This window comes from Myodes glareolus, chromosome 4, assembly GCF_982192425.1.
Source record: "Myodes glareolus chromosome 4, mMyoGla1.1, whole genome shotgun sequence".
Taxonomy (NCBI): domain Eukaryota; kingdom Metazoa; phylum Chordata; class Mammalia; order Rodentia; family Cricetidae; genus Myodes; species Myodes glareolus.
This window is the reverse complement of record NC_142029.1, coordinates 70,323,508-70,340,184: the sequence shown is the minus strand read 5'-3', so window position 1 is coordinate 70,340,184 and position 16,677 is coordinate 70,323,508. Positions and strand designations below refer to the sequence as shown.

Genomic DNA, 16,677 nt, shown 5'->3' with positions numbered 1-16,677 from the left:
CTGCTCCTGAGAAGCAACTTTCAAGGGCTGTGGTGATCAGCTGGTGGGAGGAACGCTTGCCTTTCTTTCATAGGCTCCTACCTCAGCACCCAATCTGCGGGAAGAAATGGACTGCAGGCGTATTGCAGGATAAATATTGTCATTATGAACTATATGTGTTACGTTTCGCAGGCATAGCAGTAGCAGGGATTTTACCAGGTGGTGGAGTTGGGGTGGGCAGCCAGTGGTGACTTGATTCTTCCTTTTTTAGCTTTCTTTTAATTTATTCTCTGCGAGGAAGTGATAGATATAGAGACAACCCACATGAGAAGCACTTAGGGAAAGCAAACGATTGGGAGAATAAGAGGCCATGGGTAGAAGACACTTGACAGCCTCAAATCCCTGAGGGGATAGAACTGTGAGAGTGTGTTCCTGGGTCCTCTGCTCTGTTCCATTTGCTTCCTTGGATTTGTTTATGCCAGAACCATGCAGCTTTTGTTACTACGGCTCTGTAGTGCTGTCTCCAGCCCTGGACTTTTTGCTTAGTCCTTTCCTTAAAAGCCTTGGGACTTTAAGCTGTCTGAGGTCTTTTATATTTCCGTATGAATCCTAGGAAGTTTTCTAGGTCTGTAAGAAATCTCTGCTAGTTTGTTAGTAAGTATTTGAGTATCAACTCTGGAAGAGATACTCCGGAAGAGATATAACTGTTTTGTGACATCAAAAATGTTCACTACCAAATTAATGAAAAATTGTATTTTTATTCTATTCTGGGCTAACCCCTACTCAACCTTTTATTTTTTCTAAAACTTTTGCTTTCTGTCAAAGATCTTCACACAGTCTTTATTATTCCAGAATGAATTTAATTGTCTGTTGTGTGAACTCTCCTGGAGCAATGCGAACGAACCATCTGCTCACCCAGAACAGGACGTCAACAACACAAACTAGGAAGTGATTCCGCCATTAAATGGACCAACAGGTTTATTTAATCCTTATGGGGGTGTGGGTGAGAGGGGGCTTACTGGACAATGGGTACATTATAGGTGACTATGTTACAAAAGAAGTCTCTTCCAGTATTTGTTAACTACCTATATATCTTCGGGGGGAGGGGGCTTGGGACTCTACCCTCGCAACATTAACTACCAATAAATCCTCAGGAAGGGGCAGAAACTCATGGGCTTCTCCCAACTCCTTGACGAAACCTTTATGTGCCCATCGTGGGCAGTTTGCCTGTAGGGAACCACAACTGCAGACAGTCAGAGGGAAACATCCATCCATGGGGTGCTTGCAGGAGTGTACACCACACAATGTCAAAGTGGGACCACTTCATATATGACAGCCCTTGGAATCTGCTGCTCTTCATGTAATTCAAACAGAGATGATAGTGAGGCAGTAAAGAGAATCCAAATGGTGTTTGGTGATTGACGGCAGCAGAAACCAGAGACATTTACGCAGAGGACCATAAGCGCCGTGGTTACCATGCAAGACAATGCATTAATGGCCTGTGGACTGGCTGTTTTTGTGTGTCAACTTGACACAAGTTAGAGTCATCAGAGGAAGGAGTCTCAATTGAGGAAATGTCTTTATGAGATCCAGTTGTAAGGCATTTTCTCTACTAGTAACCACTGTGGGAGGGCCCAGCCCATGGTGGGTGGTGCCATCTCTGGGCTACCGGTCCTGGGTTCTATAAGAAGGTGGGCTGAGCAAGTCAGGAGAAACAAGTCAGTAAGCAGCACCCCTCCATGGCCTCTGCATCACCTCCTACTTCCAGGATCCTGCCCTGTTTTGACTTTCTGTCCCAGCTTCCTTCAGTGATAAACAGCAATGCTGAAGTATAAGCCTAATAAACCCTGTCTTTTCCAACTTGCTTTTTGGCCCTGGTGTTTTGTTGCAGCAATAGAAACCCTAACTAAGACAGCATGGGAGAAGTATGATTGTTCCAGAAGTCAAATTTCAGTAGGGCCATAAGCCCACCCCAATGCTGAGGGTAATGGCTGCGCAGGGATAGACCGGAAATGAGGAGCAGAGCCAAAGTTCAAGTCCTGTGCTGTTCTAGTTCATGTCTCTGTTACTGTGAAAACATGTTTACCAAAAACAACATGGGGGAAAGAAAGACCATTTGACTTATAGACTGTAGTTCATCAATGCAGAAAGCCAAGGTAGGAACCTTGAGGCAGGAACCGAAGCAGAGATGATGGAGGAGTGCTTCTGACTCGCCTGTTTCCAAGCTCATGATCGGACACCTCTCCTTTACAGCCCAGATCCATCTGTTTAAGTCCACAGTGGGCTGGGCACTCTCACATCAAGTCGGAATCAAGAAAACCGGCCACCAACATGCCCACAGGCCAATTGGATGAAGGCCGTTCCTCTGAGAAGAGTTTCTCTTCCCATGTGTGTTGAGTTGACAAATAAAGCTACCTATGATACCCCAAAGTCACAGAAGCAGGAGGATTAGCATGTTTAAAGGAGAAAAATCCACGGACCTGTACAATGGCCTTCCTGAGAACAGAAAAATCTTCTATGAAAGAGGATGATAAAGTCCTTAGTGAACAAGACCAATCTCGGGGTGCAGATATCCCAGGCCCTGACATTATATATAAACTAAAGGTATTTTTACATTAAGCAAGACATATGGAGAGCAGCCAAATAATATAAAATCTGAATACGTCACTATTTCTGTCCATTTATCCAAGAATATTATGGCATAGGTGCCACATATGGTTGACAGAGGCTATTGCCAAAATGGGGATGTGAACCTTTTGGAAATATTAACAGAAGCATTATGGCTGATAATAGTTCTATCTAAAATAGGTCATGGAGACACTGTGCAATCAACACAGACAAAGAAGAGGAACAGAAGTACAGAGTAGAGTGTCATAATGTATATTGACATTTTTTTTCCTCAAATGTTTTTCTTTGGTTTTATTGGGACTGGCCATAAGGCTTCATTCATCTCAGGACTTCAAACTTATGTGATACCCCAGGAGTATACTCTTGGCCTCCTCCTCAGAGTTTTTGATGAGCTAGCAAATAATTTACCTTTTTCAACCCCAAGTATACTAACCAATTTCTGCCTTTTGAAGAGAAGCTGGGTGTTCCACGGTTCACTTCTATCTACATTATGGCTAACAAGGTATGAAACATGACTAAATTGCAAGTTAAGTGAATCTGTATTTGATGTCTGGAGTTAGAATGGGGTTATTGCTACTGCCTTATAGGCAGTCTTAGGTAGGGTTATTATGTCTTGTTTTCTGGATCATTGTAATTCAAATTTTATGTTGTAAGTTTCATAAATGCCTTAAAGAAAAAAAGACATCTTTCCCATTTTCTAGTAATTTCATCAACACCATGATCTTAGTACAACCTATGGATGTAGCTCTGTGTTAGAGTACAGGAGTCCATGGGTCTAATCCTCAACACACACACACACACACACACACACACACATACACTAGAAGGGGAGTGAGAATTTACTAAAATGCTCCCCTTTCCATAGGCTAATAGCAAACAAAGAGTTAAATTCCTGGCTTTGAAACCCTCATGAAGATTTTAGGCAATCTGAAGCTAGGAAAATAATCTTTAAACATCATGCCTTTTTATTCCAAGAATCAACTACTTGAAATAGAAAATAACTTTTTCACTTCCTGACTTGAAAATGCAGGAGTGCCAAGGCCTAGAAGATTCCAAACAGAGTGCAGAAAGAACAGATGGGGGATGTAAGCAGTGCTGGAAACTCTGAGACAAGGAGCAGGGGGAGATGCTAGAACTCACGGATATTGTTACCCAAAGGAAGCCTGTCTTTGTTGGACTCCTCTGTAGACTGGATATAGCCAAAGAAAGGAGCTTCAGCCCTGAGTGGGCCATTTGTATCACCACATTGCAGGCTCAGGAAACATCAAGGAAGAGGGGGAGGAAAGACTGGGAAAGACCGAGGACGAGAAGTTTGATGCAATGCTGTTTTCTGGACAAGGCACAGCTGCTGCACTCATGAACCCACAGACAAACCTGCACAGGACCCAGCACTCAACATCCCAGCATGCGCTAGGGAGGAGTCTCGAGGCTCCAGTCTCAGCTGAGGAGCTGTGGTAAGTGCTGCTTTTTCCCCTCTATATGATTTCATAGACATGGCATGCCCAGTGCAAGCAATGACAAGAGCTAATGTTTGCTAAAGGCCCTCCTTATGTGCCAGACGTTTTGGTGGGTGAAATTAATTGTCTAACCTCTAGTACTGGTATTTAAGATAAATAATCTAAGATAAATACTAACATTTCATACCACTCTTCAGAAAATCAGAAATCAGTAATTAAGTATATAGTATTCTTCTCTTGGGAAATAACTTGACGTATGATGCTTTCCTTACAAAAATTCTTGGTTGTACATGGGAAGAAAATCACTGACATAGCATAAAGAGAGGCAGAATTTAAAGATATCAAAAGGGAAAAGTTATTAAAATAATAAGAATAAAAATATACCAGACATAACTTGTTTAATAAGCAAGATGAGATTGAAATCTTGGTATATAGTTCATTAAGACTGGCAAATGATAGTTTATTTAAAGTAGTCACACACTGTAAAATAATGATTCTGTTCGAATTGACCTCCTGTATGATGGTGGTCCCATCAGATGACATGGTCTAGTGACATTATAGCCATCTTAGTTTTAATCATTCTCTAACTGGACAATAAAAACGCCTACTGACACATTTCTCAGAAGTAACACGTGATAGGATATGTTAGCCTCTGACTGGCAGTCTCAATTTTCACACCCTTACATGGTAGACAAGAGGTTTTTGTTGTAGTCATGATGTGAAATGAGTGTCTAGAAGTCCCAAACCAGTGAGGACATCTAGACACCCCTCAATACTTACATTTAACTGTGTCTCTTCTTTTGCAACTCTACACTTTAGGTTTACATGCTTTCTTATGGTTTTCCTCTGTCTCTTTCCCACTAGTTTCTTCTGCTCTTGACTTGCCCACGATGGTGACCAGCACCCACATTTGTCTAGGCACTATCCAAACCTGGGGATAAAGGGTGCCTTCCAAACTGCCATCTTGATTAAAGACGATTGTGAACAGCGAGGAAGAAAAATTTGCCATGAGGCGGCACACTGGAGTTCCCTCCTGTTCTCTGGAGAGTCTATGTCCACACTCCCTGTCGTTGAGCTGGTTGCAACACCCAAACCAGCATGAATGTCTCTGGGGACCTTGGAACAACCACTTTCCAGTTTAGCTTTAGTGTATGGCAAAGAAAGAAAAAGGAAACCACCACATGTTTCTATGTTTCTTTGCCTTTCTTTTGTGTCATGGCTTCCCTAGACTTCCTGGCCTCTCTGTGACCTTTGCTGCTTGCATGGAGAGAAACTGCCTCCTAGGGCAGGTCTGCAAAGGATCATTCTGGCTGAGGCAGCTGTGCTCACACACAGTCTGAAGGATGGTGAGCTTGAAATTCAGGTATCTCCCTTGAACTCACCAAGCTCCCCTCGGACATTTCTGCTGAACAATAACCATAACTGCTAGAAGAAAGAACAAAGCCACTTCCCAAATCTGCCTCCCTCCCTTTTTCCCTCTCTCGCCCAGTATGCTATGCTTCCTGTTTCCCTAGTTATGAAAATGTGTTCATCTGTCAAGGGGAAAGCTGCCCCACTGTCTTAGGTGCAGAGAACTCCAATCACAGCAGCTGCTGGGACCAGACCGAGAGCCAAGCTCCTCATTTGTTTTGGCTAACACTGAAGAATCAGTTTAGGCATCCCCTAGAACAAAATGGTGCGTGGGAACAGAGCCAAGCCATGGAAGAGAAGCGGCAAAGTTGCAACAGATTATTTGTCTGCTAAAACAGAAGGAGAAAGAGAGCTAAACCTGGATCCGTTCGGGTCCAGCCTCCCTAACATATTCTCCACTTGCAACACAGATGATTGCCTCTAATATCGCGCAACAGGTGCTAAACTGTAGCTTTGCTGAAGATTAATCCTGCAGCCTTGGAAACAAAATTAAAAAATAACAAGGCAGCTCCCAGGATTTATAGGCTCTTTCTACAGAGTACTCAACATGAAGTATATATAAACAACATGCATATTATTACATATATGTATACTAAGTGCTTGCCAATGGCAAGCCTAAGGAAAACATCGTGCCCTCTGTATCCATTAAGTGGGTGTAGGAAGTGCATGTAGGAAGTGCATGTAGGAAGTTCACCGAGTGCCAATAGGAAATTGTGCTTATATTTTTGACTCCTCTTAGGCTATGAGTTCTTTATGCTATATCTTTCACTGAACTCTCATTTTCTGAAATGGACACTCCACATTTGCATGTTGGAGAACGCATTTGCTGCCTCAAGCTGTCCAATGTGAAAAGAGCCAATTTCTCAGTGTCTTCAAGGAGGTAAACTGAGCACGGTCATTCTACTGAAAATTTACCTACACTGCTTATATTAAAAGCTTCTTTGAGATTTCTGTTTCCATACCTTACACACAAAGCCCAACTTTAAAATATTTAGACAGTTCATTAAGCCCAAGTCCATGTTGTTGTTCATTTGGCTAAGTGATCAGTTAGGAAAGCAGAGCCTAGGACTAGGATGTTACTTTACCTTTTCCCTGAGTTTGTCAGAATATGGTTAACCTTGAACTTCTAGTTGAATGCTAGAAATCTGATTAGAGAAAGAAATACAAAGGCAAACTCTAGAAAAGACAGAGAGACAAAGAGGTTTCTTAGGATCCTTAAATGACTCAACAACTTAGAGGAGAGATCCCAAATCTGGCTAGATTTTATAAGACTGTGCTCATGGTGGCCAAAATGGCGTGTGTGGACCTTTACCTCAAGAAATTTCTAAATGAAGTACTTTTCTAGGACAAATAAGCCAGAACCCAGAAGCAGTGGATCATGGGAGTTGTAGGAGTACACGGTCTGAGTTTCCAGGTCTTGGAATCAGACTGTGATCTAGAAAGAATGGATGAGCAAGCCCACCGGATGGAGAGTCCACTCTGAATAAGTCCCAGCCTGGGGAGCAAGTAGTCTAACCAAGAAGTCCTCCATGACTGGATCCTCCACCTTGAATGCCTCCCTTCCAGAGTCAGGGTGCTGTCCTGATGGAGCTCCTACAACAGCAGCCTCGTGCTGTGAAGAATCGTGGTTTTGTACCTGCTGCTGAAGACAGCCATTCCTGCCCAGACCCACCAAGAAGAGAGACTAGAAAATCCTTTCATCGTGACCTTGCCCTATTTATCTCCTGTATCTTTCCCTAAGCTGAGTTTTCCCTCCACATTATTTCAATAGGAAAAAATGGGCAATTTCTTTTGCCTGGTACTTTGTGTTCTGTCCATAAAGTGTTCTGATAACATCTGGTTGAAATTATTAAATGCAGTAAAAATAATGGAATAGGATTGTGGTATTTCTGTTTTGTTTTATTTTGCTACCATACTATGACATTTCAGTATTGATGAAAATAGTTCGATATTCAAGTCATTGAACTCCATCTTCCTAAAGATTTGGAAGCAGGATGCTAGAGCAAAGTTGTTTTTTTTTTTTTTATTTCAAGATGGCCACTTGGCACTCCGTTGTCAGAGCCTGTCTGGGGTAACATCTCAAAGATCAGCATCAGTGGAGCAGAAACAGAAGAATGATAGCGTTATTCAGCATAAATGTGACATTTATGTCAAACAAGCATGGATTGAAATAAACTAATTCATTTACAAGAATCCCATTGCATTTAGTAGAAAATTCTGCATAATGCATGCAAACCTGTGCCATCGCCCCAGAAGCCAAGCTCCAAATTATCACCGAAGAGCTCAACCCAACCCAACCCAATCAAATGCATTATAAATGCATGTATAATTTATAAATGTATGTATGTGGAAGAAACCCTAGGTCGTAAAGACAAGACAAAAGGATAGCGCAGCAGGTGTCAATGTTACACGAAGGTAATGGTGAGAACCCACAGTCAGAACGTTGCCTGCTCAGAGGCGATTTGTTCCAGTGATGTGCTCAATTATCAAACGCTTGCTTTTGCAAAACATTGCCTGTTTGTTTTCCTTCCTTTACGTATGCCCTTACAGCTCTAAGAATTTCCTTGAGAATGAGTCCTCTCTGTAATGAGAGGGCACGGCTTGGAAGAACTTGACTTAGTTGCACTGGGGATGGGAATTGATTTGGGCTTTAAAACAAGAACTTGAGTGTTTTAACCCTAGGTCTTTTGTCTTAGTCACCAAACAGCATTGTGTGAATTTGGTACTTCAATGATGAGCCACGTAGGGAAATATCTGTTAGCCTTGAAAACTTTTTGATATAGGGCTCTCCTACTATGACAAACTTTTAAAGGGACTTCTGGCCGCTGGCCCCACCCCTATATCAATGTGCCAAGGCTCTTGGGGTGGGGAGTATTACGATGACCACTGGGTCTGTTACAAGCAACTCTGCCTGGAAACTTGACACTGTTCATATTTGCATTTCCAGCTGATTGCTAACTTTGAGGATGACAACAGCTCTGATCTTGGTGGACTAAGACAGTTTTTCCGGAACTTTACTACCGCAGTACCCATACTTACGCTGGGTTTCCAGTGAACGTCTGTGGATTATCTGTTGTATTTCCACATTACAGATGAAAATGAAGTATTTGTTTAAAAATAGTGCCAATACATTCCATAAATGTGTGGAATGCACACACAAGCAGGGTAGCTGATTCAGGGCTTCACCGTAGTACAGACTGGCTTTCAATTTGCTATATAACCTCCTGTGACTAGCTCCCAGGTGCTGGAATTACTGGTATACACCACCACATCCAGTCTACAGGGCACATTTCCATAAAAACCATTGCATTTCGCAAAACACTAGGGAGGAGTTTTAGTCCACATTTTTACGAATCTTTTAGAAGAAGCCAGAGTGAGGCTGTGTTCTCTCAGTAGTGACACCACACTCGTGAATCTGTCACAGAGAAAAAGTGACACAGCCCTTCAGGGTGCTGATAGAAGTAGTTCTGGTCCCCATGAGCTACCTGAAAAAGAGATCACCTCGGGTTTCACAGCATACCTGGAGAACTGTTTTTAGACATTTAAGCAGAGGCCCAAACAAGCATTGTATTATTATGATAAATGTTTGCTGCGATGGATTAGCTAGATATCTTGATTTGATTACGATGGTGTATGCACTTCTTAGAACATCACAGCACATTCCATAAACATGTGTAAATAGCACTTGCTAACTAAAAACTAAAGGGGCTGGTGAGATGCCTCAACAGGTAAGGGAGCTTACTGCTTAGCTTGATCCCCAGAATCCACATGGTAGAAGGAGAAGATTCATCTCTACAAGAGCTGTTCTGTGACATGTGCACATTCAAATACACACACACACACACACACACACACACACACACATACACATAGACAAGCAAAAAATATTAAAAAGAAGAATTAAAGTTAGTGTTGCTTAAAGGCTTAATCTTCTCTTGTTCCGGTTTTTTAGAAGGTGATAGGTAGGTAGGTAGACAGATAGGTAGATAGATAAATAGATAGGTAGGTAGGTAGATGGATAGGTAGATAGATGAATAGATAGATAGATAGATAGATAGATAGATAGATAGATAGATAGTAAATAGATAGATTGTAGGTAGATAAAAGCATAGCATGCAGATAGACGAATCAATGATAGACATAAAGGATTGCTAGGTAGATAGAAGATAGACAGGTAGACAGATACGTATACGGCAGGGAGAAGAGAGATAGAAAATAGAGAGATGATAGTATATAGCATCATCTTTACTTCCCAAGTAGGAAGACTGAGGAAAATGACTTTCCCAAAGTTATACAGATGACAAATGATAAGGCACAGCTTTGGACCTTTCATACAGCTTTAGCAGGGACTGTAGACGGTCTACGGCAGTGGTATAAGCAAAGGGGATAGTGGCGACTGTAACAGCAGGAGTCCTATTTAAGTTTAGAAAACAGGATGCTGTAAGTTGTGGGTCTGTTTTCGTCCTCCCAACGGGTCTATGATGCTCTTCCCATCATCACCGTTACCACCATCACCATCATCCCCACTACTAGCAGCAGCGGCGGCAGCTCTTGATTGACAAGAAGCCTGTCTTGCTTAGAATGATAATGGAGATATAAGCTCTTAATTATAAAGTTGCATTATTACAGTAATGAAATACGCTGACAGAGAGTGATGTGGTCTGATACTTCATTTAACTGGCATAGTGACCGAAGAAGACACAGTGGCTTTTGCAGAAGAGACTTTTCCAGAGTGGCTCATTTTTACTACTCTGTGGTCCAGGTGTTAGTAGTATAACTACCTGGAGGGCAGGAGCATGGAGAACCTCAGTGTGGACGCTGTGCCTCCCTCCAGAAATGCCTTCAGGGCTGTGGGAGAGAGTCAGCCTATTTCCTTATTGAATAATCTGGCCATACCGTCTTTCGGGCAGGTTTCTTTCCATGGTTTGTAAAATAGTCTTTTGTATGTTTTCTATCTACTCTGTGTAAAAGCAACAGCATTTTTTTCTCCTCAGAAAAACCTTCGTGCCCTGAAACCTTATATTCTGTTCTGTTCTCTTAGGAGGTAGGCCACCACACTGCTATGCATCGTGTGTGAAAGAAGAGCAAATCCGACCTGAGTGGATGGACTGTGGACAGATGTGCGTCTGCATAACTCACTTCCAGCTGAATAGCCTTACCCATGTAAGGCAGAAGGATGAATAAACACCGATCCCCCAAGCAACTTTGCTAGGAGAAACAAGCTTTGAATAGTTTGAAGGCCTCCGTTCCAGGACTCATCATCTTCCTGATGAGCTGCTTACCACACTTCCCCCCTTGTGTTTTCACAATCTAGAGCTCTGCTCATAACTATACTTTGGAAACTCCCTTGGAGGAAACCAAAGACCCTTTGTTCCAGGGTTACTTTGAATGCTTTGAGCTTGTGGTCATGGTTGACATGTCCTAACTCAAAACATATCTGAAACCCAATGACCCTGAACCTGGGTAGGCAGCCTCAATATTTGCTTGGATGAGTTCACTTATTTTCTTTCTTTTGCTGTAATTTTTTCTCCACATTTGCATCCAGTATTTATGACCTGTATCTGAGCTATAGGTTAAAAAAATAGGATTGCTACTAAATTTACACTGAAGGAGGTAAGAAGACAAAACAAGAAAAAGATCAGAGGAAAGAAAAATCATAACTTAAAGAGGTGGGGGGATAAAATTCAACAAGAAAAGAGGGGCTAGTGAGAAGGCCCGCACAGTGAGGGCTTGCTGTGCATGCCTGGAGACCTGATTTTAATACCGGGAACCCACATAAGGATGAGAGGAAAGAACTGAACCTGCCTAGTTGTCCTCTGACCTCCACTTGCCAGCTGTGGTGTGGTGTATATGACCTCACTCATTCATTAAACACACATGCACACACACATACACAAAAAAGGGGAAAAACACAAACCATAGATTTACCAGACTAAAATTGATCCAAGAAACAATTTTAGGTACCAGTCAAGGGCATTGATGGACAAGCAAAGCCTTCCATTTGCATTCATAGGATGACGACTGAGATGGTGGAGCTGGCTCTTGGGTGTCCGTTTGGAGTCCTATTTCTACAGGTCACCATGCAAAAAAGTCTAGTTTCTAGTCTAAATAGCATGGTGAAATTCTGGGAAAAATGAAAATAGAATTGTCATGTGACCCCCCCCCACAAATTTCATTTGGAGATCTATATCCAGAATATTTGAAAGTAAACTTAGAGTGGATCAATGTTGAAAGAAGTATTATTCACAATAGCTAAGAGGCAACTACAAGCTAAACCCATCAAGAAATGCATGGATAAATAAAATGTGATACCACACACACATTGACTACTATTCAACCTTACATAAGAAGGCAAGTTTGAAGCATGTAGAGTGTAATAAACAACCACCAGATTGTACATGGCATATGAGTTCACTTCTGTGAAGCACTTAGACTAGTCAAATTTGTAAGACAGAAAGCAGAGGAGCCTTGGAGGAGAGGGGAAGACAGCTAGCATTCATTGAGCACAGTTTCTGTTTTCAAAGATGAAATATTTGAAGCTGTGATGTGCTGTGGTGTGGTGGTGGTGGTGGTGGTGGTGTGTGTGTGTGCTTGTGTGTGTTTGAGCACATGCAAACCACAGCATATGTGTTGTGGTCAGAGGACAGCATGGGGGAGGGCGACCAGTGTCTTCTTCCACCATATAGGTGCCTAAGATTGAGCTCTGGTCATCAGACTTGACAGTCAGAGTCTATACTAGCTGAGCCATCCTGTTCTCTACAACATCGTCTTCCTACATTCAGATGGCATAAAGACACAGTTTTCCCTGGTCTCCTTCACTTCCGAGGCTTCTGTGATATGTAAAACTTTGTTGTACAGACCTTCTGTCTTTCCCCTTTATCTGTCTTTGGTTTTAGGACAGTCAGCCTTGGCCTTCACAAAAGGGCAGGAGAGGTGCTACGCTCTCTTCTCTTCCTTTGGTGCCCAGGGTGAGCAGCAGGCTGGCTCTAGTTAGGACATCTTAAGCTGTGCTCTGAGATTTTTCCTCCCCTCGCACTGCACTGCCTCACTGCCTCCTGTGAGGAATGAGGAGCTTCCTGCATCTTCAGTGAGTCTGTCAATCGTACATTCACTGATAAAAACCCTGTCTGGTTCTCCTGTCCTTTCCCTGCAAGCATTCTCTTCCGCACTCATCTCTAAAATGTTGGCATTTTCCGTGGTGAAGATCAAAGACATCTATTTTTTTTTGTCTCCCACATTCCTCTGCTTTCTCACTCACAGCCATAGCTCTGATTGTGAGCAATCACCTCACACAGTGAAGTCCCTCAGCTGTTTCTCTGACCCTTGCAATTTACCCACAGGACAGGACTGAAAGATGGAGAATTAAGGAGGGGAAGCATAGGAAGACAAAGGAACCCCTTACCCTGGAGTCTGGTCAAAATCTCATCTGAAAGCTGAGAATTTAGATAGAGTGAGCACTATCCACTGGGAAGATACCTTATATTGAAAACAGAAAGATAATTGTTACAGAGCTATTTCAAATAAGAAAATTAAACATAGCAATCGTGCTTATAGTTAAAGTATACATGACTTGTGAGCATCCTTATCCCTTCCCCAGCTGTAAGCCTGGGATTTTCTAAGACTCACAAACAAATTTCAAACCAGGCTTACCATCAAAGCTTGCCTACATTTCATTGCAGCTTACATACTGCAAGGATTCCTCTGCCCCTTTGAACCTTCGTGTTTTCATCTTATCAGCCTGTTGTCTGGTCTAAGGCTCTGTAGAGCCCACGCTATGATCTCACTTACTAAAGAACAAGATGATCCTGAGAACCCCTTTGAACAATAGAAACTGCAGAAGTCACCAAAACTATCCATACAGTTGTGTTAAGTTATTCAAAGGTGACTCACTTCTGTGTTGAATGCTGCTTTTACTCAATGCCTGTGCTTAGATTTGTTAAAACCTCCTCTTGGGGCTGGCCACATAGTGTTGGAGTTTGCTCAGTCAGTAATGTGATTTCCACTGACAAAAGTACTAAATATTAGTATTTTCTCTCAAATACTAAACCTTGTATTTTTCTTTGTGGGTGCAGTGAACTTTATTGATGGTATTCAAGAGAGTAGCGTTCCTTCATTCCCTCTCCTTCTTCTGGAGGTCTGGGATGGAAACTGTGAGGAGGGATGTTCAGTGTTGGAGGCTGAGTTGGGACTCCAGCTCCTCAGGGACATCTCAGCAGCCAAGGGCCTCTCAGTGGTCTCCTGCACCTGTTGGGGTGCGTAGTTCAGGGCTTCTTGCTCTTTGGAGGCCATGTAGGCCTTGCACTCCACTACCCTGTTGCTGCAGCCGTATCTATTGTCATGCCAGGAAAGGATCTCTACAAAGTTGTCATTGAGAGCAACATTAGACCCAGCATCGAAGGTAGAAGAGTAGGCATCACTATTATAGGTGCAGGAGGAAACCAGGACCCCAATGTAACCCAGAATTGTTGGAGGAGGCCGCTTATTTGTCCTGGTCACTCAGCAAGTTTAGCTCCAAAATAATCACACAGAAACTGTATTAATTAAATCACTGCTTGGCCCATTAGCTCTAACTTCTTATTGGCTAACTCTTACATCTTAATTTAACCCATTTCTATTCATCTGTATATCACCACGAGATCATGCCCACCAGCAAAGTTCCAGCATGTCTGACTCTGGCGGCGACTCCATAGAGTCTCCTTGACTCTGCCCTTCTTTCTCCCACCATTCAATCCAGTCCTCCCTGCTTATCTACAGACCTTATCAACAGACCAAGGCAGTTTCTTAAGTCATTAATGGTCATCGCAGCACAGAGGGGACTCCCACATCACAGAATGTCCTTCAGTGGGCCTGCAATGCTTGCTTCACCATCTTCATCATACTTGGTAGCTTTCTCCAGCTAACATGTCAGATCCATAGTGGATACACAGGGGATAGGAACACAGAAGGCCATGTCAGTGAGCTTTCAGTTCAGCTCTGGGGTGACCTCATCCACAGCCTTGGAAGCACCAGTGGATGCAGGGATGATGTTCTGAGCAGTTCCACAGCCATCATGCCACAGCTTCTCAGAGGGACAATCCACACTCTTCCGGGTGACAGTGAAGGCATGAATTGTGGTCATGAGTTCTTCTACAATGCCAAAGTTGTCATGGATGACCTTGACCAGGGGGACTAAGCAGTTGGTGGTGCAGGAAGCATTGCTGACAATCTTGAATGAGTTGTCATACTTCTCATGGTCCACACCCATCACAAACATGGGGCATCCACAGAAGGGGCAGAGATGATGACCCTTTTGACCCCATCCTTGAAGTGAGTCCCAGCCTTCTCCATGGTGGTAAAGACGCTGGTAGACTCCACCATGTACTCAACACCAGCAGCACTCCATTTGATGTTTGTGGGATCTTGCTCCTGGAAGATGGTGATGGCCTTCCCATTGATAACAAGCTCCCTGTTCCCAGTCTTGACTGTGTTGCTGAACTTGCCATGGGTAGTGTCATACTGAAACATGCAGACCATGTAGTTACGTCACTGACAACAATATCCACTTTTGCCAGACATGAAAGAAATCCTGGTAACGAGGTGCCTAATATGCCCAAATCTGTCCATTGTATCTTAGGGATGAGCCTGGCACTGCCTGAGAAGAAGCCACTCACTCCAGCTTCACTCAAGGAAGAAGTCTCTTAAATGACTTCTCAGGCTGCAGAAGGCTTCACTGCTTGCTTCTACTGGCCCTGATACTCATAGGTGCACTTCAGTATGGATGGCAGCGTTGGATGTTTAGAAGACGGCATGATGGATGGAGTTGCACGTCAGGCTGACCCACCTGCACATTCTGGAGCTGCCACTCATTGCCTGTAGGATGCTGGCAGGATGGTGCAATTGCCTTGACTCTTTGCTTACACATCAGGAAAATGATACACATCAGTTAGTCTTCGTGCTCAGAGGCAGGTTTGTGTGTGTGTGTGTGTGTGTGTGTGTGTGTGTCTGTGTGTTTGGATTTTGTTTTGTTTTAAAGCATTGACTTCTCACTTTTGGTCAAGAGGTAACAAAAAGTAGTAGGAAGTAAGCCTTGGCAGTCTTCTGAAGGTACAGACTTAAGTCATCATCCTTAACCTTTTCCACTGAATTCCCAGAAAGCAGAACTTTGTTGAACAGAACATGCCTCCCACGCCAAATTATTGCAATCATCCATAAGGGCAAGACAGCCTTCTGGTGGAAGTGACCATTTCTTGGGAATCACTTTGTCCCCGCAAGCAGTAAGCACTTCTGGGGATCACCCTGCAGGACATGCACTGAGATGATGAACAAAACCTCACCTAGACCAGAACTTCTTAATCCATAGTGTGCATCTTGTGTCCCTGTCCCAATCCTTCTTCCATCTAAGACCAAAGCTCATGTGAGTGTCCTGAAAATGGACTTGTGGCCACTGGGCTCCTTCATTTGTTACACTTCTCAGCCTGACCACATCGACTAAGTCTCTTTCCTTTATTTTATGCCATCCCTTCTCCTCTATCATTGATACAGTAGGGACAAAGGACCTAACCTGTTGCAGCTGCCGAGGTCCAGAACCCAGGGGTTAGCGTATAAACATGAAATGGTAAGTGTGCGAAAATAATGGGCTAACTCCTTCGTTTGTCCACTCATATGTTCAAAAGGTACCAACTGGGCACTTCCCTGTTCCGTGAAGTACATGCCAAGCAATATGTCTACTGAGAAAGCCTTGCAACCACCCCTGACCATCCCGTTCTGCCCACCTGCTCTTCCTCCACATTTGCTTTGCACTGCCCTCCCAGTCTTTCAGACCCAGTCCTTAGTTCTCAGGAATAGCAACTTCTCTTCTCCCCTACATTCCAAACACTAAGTCTTCCTAGGACTTAAATTTTCCCATCCTGAGATGGAGCCCACGTCATCTTCTTCTTTGTTACATTTTCATTGCTGTGATAAAATAATCTTACAAAAGCAACTTAATGAGTGAAAGAACTGGTCCAGAGGTGCAGTCCACCTGACCAGGAAGGCAAAGGAGCAGGAGCTTGAAACAGCTGACAATATTGTATCTGAAGTCAGGAAGCAGTAGGCCGGGATGTGAGCACTCAGCTGCTTCCTTCTTCCTTTATGGATTCCAGTACCCGAGCCCATGGAAGGGTGTCACAGCCTCTGGAGTGAGTCTTTCCACTTCAATTAACTAGATCAAGATGACCCCTCACAA

General features: G+C 43.3%; 1 pseudogene; it reads right to left on the bottom strand.

Annotated features, from left to right (window-relative positions):
* Positions 1-14,436: 14,436 nt before the first annotated feature.
* On the bottom strand, positions 14,437-14,993 carry LOC125388738 (glyceraldehyde-3-phosphate dehydrogenase pseudogene; annotated as a pseudogene).
* Positions 14,994-16,677: the final 1,684 nt, after the last annotated feature.